The sequence below is a fragment of the Poecilia reticulata genome, chromosome 9, assembly GCF_904066995.2.
Source record: "Poecilia reticulata chromosome 9, P_reticulata-male-v2, whole genome shotgun sequence".
Taxonomy (NCBI): domain Eukaryota; kingdom Metazoa; phylum Chordata; class Actinopteri; order Cyprinodontiformes; family Poeciliidae; genus Poecilia; species Poecilia reticulata.
This window is the reverse complement of record NC_088838.1, coordinates 9188869-9196410: the sequence shown is the minus strand read 5'-3', so window position 1 is coordinate 9196410 and position 7542 is coordinate 9188869. Positions and strand designations below refer to the sequence as shown.

The following is a 7542-nucleotide window of genomic DNA, read 5'->3' as shown; positions in this document are numbered from 1 at the left end:
TGTTTTTTAAAAAATTTTATTTAATTTTTTTCTTGCACTCTGGAGGCTGTTGATAGATGATTTCAACAGGTCATGAAAGCACTTCTGGGAAACAGGAAAACATTTGCAATGCAGCACCCAATTAACATTTATTCAACCAATTAAACCTGATAGAAAAAAACAAAAACTAACTGGAATGAATTTCATGCCAACGGCTTAATAAGAAAAAGTCTCCTATCTGCAGCGCGCCGTGCTCACGGCTTCTTCCAGAGGCTGACTGACTGTTACTCATATCCTATTCTGTCACAGGCTTAATTTGCAGAAATGAAAAGTGTCGAGGTAATGGCAACAGATGCTTCTTGGTTTGTTATTCACTTGACATTTTATTTATTTGGACAACATATTGGGTCTGTCATGGCGAGCGTGCTGGCATTTTCTTGGAAAGCACGAGCCAAGTCATTTTCCTTTCTCCGCGGAGCTGTCAGAGAGGAAGCTGGACAATGCCGCGGTCTCGCCGTGCGACGGCTCCAAACGCGCTCGTTCCTCATCCGGTCGCATCGATCTCGCGCCGACGTCTCACTCCTGCGGGGACGCCGAGCTTCGCCGTCTCTCACCTGCGGAAAATGATTGATAATTGGCGTTTAGGGGGAAAATGATCGAAATCCGTTCGGTCCAGATGTTTGTGATAATCGCATCTTGAGGCCCACGTTTTCCCCTCCAGATGCAGAAAAAGTGGATTAAAAGAAAAAGAAGGGAAAAAAACCCCCAAAACAATTACGAGGAAGCTAAACTGGTAAACTGAACAGATGTACGGTTCACCTCAAATTTGCGAGGTGGAATCTGCCGACTGTCTGTGCGTTGGCGCGGAAAACCCGCGTTTTGTCTCACTGCTGCTGCTTCCTCCTTTGAGTCTGCTGGTGTTTGTGAAGTATTTTACTTTTAAGGTCAAACTGAACTTTCTGTTCCTCCTCCTGGCCGTCCGTGCGCCCGCCGGTCTGTCATTTTAAAGTTGCGCTGCGAGCTGCTGCCGGGCAGGGCAGCTGTGAAGGCTCTTGATTTCCCCGGGGACTTCCACAGCAGCTATGGCCACACTGTGAGATTACCTTCACCATCTCACAGGCCCAACACGACAGCGGTGCTGCTTGTTGATTATATGACTGCCTCTCAAATCGCAGGGCAATAGACTGCTACCCTGATCAGTTTGAGGGTCAGAAGTATGATCACGCTTTAAAAAATAAAAATAAAAACATTCACTTTTAACCGTCTAGTTCCCCAGATTCCACCAGCGGCAGGATTCAGACAAGAACGAAGGACTGAATGTGAATTTATTTATTTGTCTTTTAGAGCAAGTTACTTCCTGGTTGGTCACTGAAACAGTGTGAAGACAAAGCTATTGTCCAGCAGCTGGATATTCCCATGCAGTGGAAATGGGAAACGTTTCAGCGATCCTCGTCAAAACCCTTTCATGTCGTTCTCCTCTTCATTAAAATAGCAATGAAATTCAGGTTTTGCATTTGCTAAAACTTATGTTTCCTCAACAGGTTTGAAACAATATGTTTTTGGGGTGTTTTTTAAACACCATTTTCCACAAAAATATTAACATCCCGTGGCACAAAATGTATCCGTCCACTTTTTGGATACATTTTGTATCTTGTATCTTGGATACAAGATTTTATTTGATGAAATAAAATGTTGGCTCTTTAAAAATCACAACACAATTTCCTACAGAAGACATTCATCAAAAATTGAGAAGTTTTCTTTTTTTTTTAAAGGTCATGTAGCATTTTTGGCTCCAAACAAGGTTTGTTTTTTTTGTTGTTGTTTTGGCTGTGCTGGGGGTAGAAATGGCCCTTTGAGCTGTAAAGGTTGCAGGTCCCTGATCTAAGCGGCTCCTCTGCAGCTCTGCCTGTTTTAGAGTCGAGCCTCTGCTCCAGCCTCCAGTGTTTTACAGCCTTTTGTGGTTTACTCTGGTTGCTCTGCATTTAGCGCCATCCAACCTTTCATCAGCTCTCACCAGCTTCCCAGTTCCTACTGAAGATCAGCGTCCCGGTGGTTTTCTGCCATCGCCACCGTGATCTGAAGTGAAGAACGTCCATTTTGTTCTCGCTTGTTGGGAGCTCCTTCTTTTAACACGTTTCTCCTGCAAACAAAACTTCTCGCGACTGACTTTTGTTTTCTTGCCACTTTTCCATAAAGACCAGGTTTACAACTAACATTTAGCTCGTCAACAGACTCTCTCTCACCTGGGCTCCTTATCGCTGCAGCTCCTCCAGAGCGACCCTTGACCCGAACAGTAGCGTCTGTGTAGATTTGCTAACATAACATATTTTTTTTGATGTGTCAATGACAATATAATATTTAAATTGTTGATTTTTGTGTTTTTATGATGTCTTGCTGCTGAAATGTGCAACACAAATAAAATATTATTTGATTTTCATTTTTGAGAGGCTGTGTTGAGTCGTGTTTCACGAGATGTTTGTGAATTTTATTTTTTCTGTACTTCATAAAGGTAGGGGGGGCGACGAATATTAACCGACGTGAAAAATGTCACATAAATATGGCAGATTTAGCCAGACAGGCTGGTTTTCATCTGTAATTCCCTTGCAGGTCGATGGAAGGGTTTAAGAGAAATTACAATCGACAACAACAGGCAAGACCTGTTATTAATGACAGATTTCAATGTATGGCCAAAAGTAGTGTAAACATTCATAATTTAAAAAAAAAACAAGTCACATCTGTAAGGGGAAAAAGCATGTAGAAGAATCTGCTAACTTAATTATTCAAGACATGAGTACAGTTGTCAATCGTCTGGTTCAAATAGTTCAGTTTAATTTAATATTTCTTTGTCCTAATCGTAGTGTATTCCAAGAATTTGACGCCTGAGCAGAAAATGAGTTTAATATTATGTATTTTTGCATTGACCTATCACTGTACAATACATCAAACGTTGTGTCTGCATGAGTACTAATGCACTGCATGGATCTACTAGTTTCATTGTCTCTGACTGATGGATTGTTTGGCCCAGTAGTAAGAAAACAGACAAAAAGAGCCTCAAAGAGCTTTGGGATTTTTTATATATATATATATATATATACATACATAAGTTGTATCTGATTTAATCCAGATGTTCAAATTGGTTAACAGGAGGAAGAGGAAACAAGTGAAATGATGTTATCCTTTGTGAAGCTGGCGGCCTGAGTCATCTGAGAGACGTCTCTGGTGGAAAGGAGAGAAGACTGGGAGGAAATGCAGCCAGGACCACTCAGACAATAAAAAGATTTGGATGTGCCACTTCCCTAACAGAGACCTCCGAGTCAGACCCAGCCGCTCTGAAAGGATTAAGCAACTGCAGCGTGCTGCTTTAGAAGTAAAACAGAACCTTTTGCTGTTCTGTCAACTCATAAATTGGAGTGAACGTTCGCAACAGGCTGGCAGACAGGCTTTCGAAATGCAGCATTTGGAAAAACGCGCAATACGCAGTGTTGTGGAAAAGTATTTCACCCGTTGTAGACGTCCTTTATGGCATTTCAGGTCATCTGACAAATATTAGTAGATAGCAGATTAGTGGAAATAATGTGGAACCATTTCAAAATTTTGATTTGAATACTGTTAAATTAACAATTAACTGGGATTAAATCCATTTTAACGAGAGCTTACTTCAATTCAATCAGGCTTGATTGCTGCCAGACCGGTAGAAGCCAGAAAATCCCTTGAGGTGGAGAGTCTGTCTGTCACTGGAGGCAAAAAGATCCCAAAAAGGGAAGACAAACTGCATTTTGAATTTGCTCAGGTTATGTTTGACAGGTTTTAATGTCTCTTTGATTATCTGAAACATGTAAAGTGTGGCCAAAAAAGCAAAAACACACACAAAAAAAACTCTTTTTTATTTCTAAAATGGATCCCCGTTGGATGAAATCATAAAAATAAAAGAGGTAAAACCAACCAACTCTCAACAACCTGTGTGCATTATCTACAGTGGAAAGAGGAGGAAAAACAGATTTAAACCAATTCTGTGGTTTTAAACAAACTAAGATTCTTCTGCCCAAATGATTTTGTTGTGCATAGATGAGAAACAAAATCCCTGGAAAAAAGCTTTTTCTTCACTCAAAATAATAAAAAATAAGCAATTCCCACGAGGATGATGTTATTTTTTTATTTTTTAGGTTTAATATCTAAATCCAATATGAAGGCACAGGCTTCTTCTTGATTCCACAGATTTCCTGTGCCACGCTGAACAGAGCTTCAGCAAGCCCAGCTGGGAAAACGACTGTGGCGTCCTAAAGACGGGGGCTGACGCTGGTCTGAAAGCGCACACATTTGGCGGCAGCGGTGATCGAACTGTTTGAATTAAAAGCAGTTAAACACCGAAGTTAGATTTAAAATCTCAAGCTGGTGCCACAGCTGTTGGAGCCACAGAAAGCCGGGATAATTGAATGTCACTTGATTTCACTGATGTGCAGGATCACTCCTGATCAGTGCTGCACTTGATATGAATAAATAAATAAATAAAAACATCAACTGTGCTGAAAACATACTCCAGCCTGCACTAGATGCATGGCATTAAAGGCTCATTTACAAGATACGTGCTTCCTTCAGGGTTACACGTTGAATGCGTCATATAAAAGCTTATAAATGTAGGAAATCCACTTTCACATTTAGCCAAGAGGCAATTGGGTCATCTTTTTATTCCTTTTTTTAAAGATTTCTCCTGAATGCATTTTTTAATGATGACGTTAATGCTGGCTCAAAGGTAGAAAAAGTAGGTCTTCAGTTATTGAGTAACCTTTTTGAAGCAGTAAAGTAAGAAGAGGCAGCTATAGATCTTACATCCAAAAGTTAAAGCTTCCCTGGTGTTTGCGAGAGTCGGCGGTGTGCTTAAAGTTCCTCACAGGGTACGGAGGGCCTCGCACAAGTAATCCTGGGCATTAAATAAATGCCTTTCATCCCACTACAGTTTGAAATTAAGATAAAATGTTATCTTTTGTGATAAACCAACACAAATTAGTGAAAGATTGTGAAGTTAAAGAAAAATTAAATAGTTTTCAAACTTTCTTGACAATAAAATAGATCTGAAAAGTGAGGTGTGGCTTTAGATTTAGCTCCAATACTTTATAGTCTTTTGGGGTATGACTCTAATACCTTTATGTCTAAAGAGTGGACATTTTGCCCATTCTTCTTTGCGCAATAGCTCATGCAGTTTGAATGTCCCTGATCTCTGACTTAATTAAAACTTCCCAGATTTTCATTTGGATACCAGTACACAGACTGAGCCATACTAGACAAGAACATGCTTTGATCTAAAAGGCATCTTCTCACTGAATCAGACATAAAACATAGCTACTTAAAACATAGTAGCTAACTAACTAGGTAGCTAGTCTAGTTAGAGCTAGCTAACTTGGTAGATAACACTCCCTAGGGTTAGCTAGGTACACTAGATACAAACCTAGATAACTATTGTAGTGTGGTAACTAACTAGGTAGATAACCCTGCATCTAGTTAGCTGAGTAGCAAACAAGATACAAACCTAGATAACTAGGGTAGCTTGGTAGCTAGACTAGTTTCTAGCTACCTTTGTTAGCTTGCTAGGTAACTACACAGCTACCTAAATACCATGGATAGCTAGAGTATCTATCTATCTATAAAACATGAAGCATCAAGAGTTTTTTAAGGCAAATAGAGTTGGAACCTCAAACAATTTGATTCAACTTATAGCTCTGCACAGGGAGGAGGAACATGAAATAACAGACTCCTTCCCTGTGGAAAAATATAAAAAGGAAGTATCAGTAATGTCTGTTTTAACCAGATGCAGTGAAGAGTCTGGCACATTTATTTATTAATTAATTTATTTTCTTGATAGTGCAGTCGCCAAGAAACACAAAAAACTTGTCACAGTCTGCGAGCCGGATGCTAACTCCTGTCAGAAGCTGCTCCTTTGTACTTTCACCCTTTACAACGCTGCCAGCTGCATCGTCGTGTTTAATCTGACGCACACACTGTGCTAAGGTTTAGTCAGCGCTTCATTAGGCTGACTTTCAGACCTATATTGTTCCTAAATCCGTTCCATTTCTGGCTGCTCTCCAATACGTAGTAATTATGCCGGTCAACATCAGCCGCTCAGGGCACAGATTGGTATTTGTACGGAGGAAAAAGGTTGCTAGGCAATCCTCCGAGATCTAAGGAAAGGTCTGTATGAGATGTGGCGAAGACAGAGGGGCTGGCAGTTGCCGGGTAAATTACAAGTAGACAATCAAAGTCATATCACACTGAGCTCGGGTGCAGAACGAGAGGAGCAACAATGCCGTCCCCCCTATTCTCTCCCCCTTCCTCACAACGTGCCGCAGGCAGACGCCCGAAGTCATCGGCAACATGAACAATTAAGTGCACTTCATAAATTAGTCTGTGGGTGATCATTTTGTCTACAAATGAGGAGGAAAGGCTCAACGGTTATCACGCCCTATTCATGATATTACATGCTCGTGTTCAAGAGTGACACAGTCAGAAAAGCTTTGGATGTGGCTCTGAGCAAACCGCTTTGATTCTGAGTGGGACAAGTGAAGGAGGTGGCATAAATAGGTTCACGCTCTGTGGAGACGGAGTGATTCCCAACTCCTCTCGCCCTTCTTCTCCTGTCTCATAAGCATCTGAAAAGGAAAAAAAAATAAATAAATAAAAATTCCACCAAGAATAAAATAACGGGCCATTGGTGGAAAGTCTCCCAGCCGGATAAGTTCACCCGGTGACACGGCTCAGAGGGGCATCTGGAGTTTAGATGTCTTTCATCTTAATACACAGGTGTGGCTGTACGCCCTGTGGAGTGTGCGGGGATTTATGGCTGGGAAGACTGTAGCTGTCATGTCCCCGCAGCAGCACCAACCACCACTGCTCAGCATCTCTGCCAAGGCGCAGTTTACTCTGCCAGCATCAGCCTTGCATCCCAATGAGCTGCATGCAGGAAATGGCTAATGTTACAGCCTCCTTCGCCATGTATCCTGGGATATGAGCTCAATTAACTTAACATAAGCACTGTCATTTGGGATGAAAACGGATACAAGCCTCATACTCAGCATACTCCATAATTACATTTTGAGTGCCAAGAAAAGCAGTATGGACTGGATGTGATTGATAACTTTGATATTGAAATTCTTTGTTTCGCACCTCCCCTGTTTTGCCTGCAATCCATCTTACAGTGCCTGGTATGTACGTACAGGGCAGGGCATTCAGAGTGATCTCGGGAGTCAGGAAGAAAACCGGAGGATGCTCCATCAATTTTAGAGCGCCTCGCTGATTTACATCTCACCAGCAGAAGGCAATTCATGGCTTCTGAAATTTTCCTTTTTCCGTTTTCCTTTTTTTTTTTTCACTGCCCCACATGACTGGGCATCTATCACAGCAGCTCCAATCAACAACCCGAAACGGATGCAAGGATTCATTTTTGATTGAAATTTTTAATTAGCGAGGTTGTATCAGTTTGACTTTGTTTGGAAGTCGTAACGTCTGCCGTGGTGGGTTTGCGATCGGGAGGTCTTCACTTTAGAAGCCTTTTGGGTTATTTTGTCTGCCTGG

General features: G+C 41.4%; 1 long non-coding RNA gene across 1 annotated transcript; it reads right to left on the bottom strand.

Annotated features, from left to right (window-relative positions):
• On the bottom strand, positions 1-2020 carry LOC145552765 (uncharacterized). Its single transcript, XR_014088860.1, has 2 exons — positions 799-2020; positions 1-593 (listed from the first exon to the last, which is right to left on the bottom strand). It is a non-coding gene; the product is annotated as an uncharacterized LOC145552765 (long non-coding RNA).
• Between the last annotated feature and the right edge of the window lie 5522 nt (positions 2021-7542).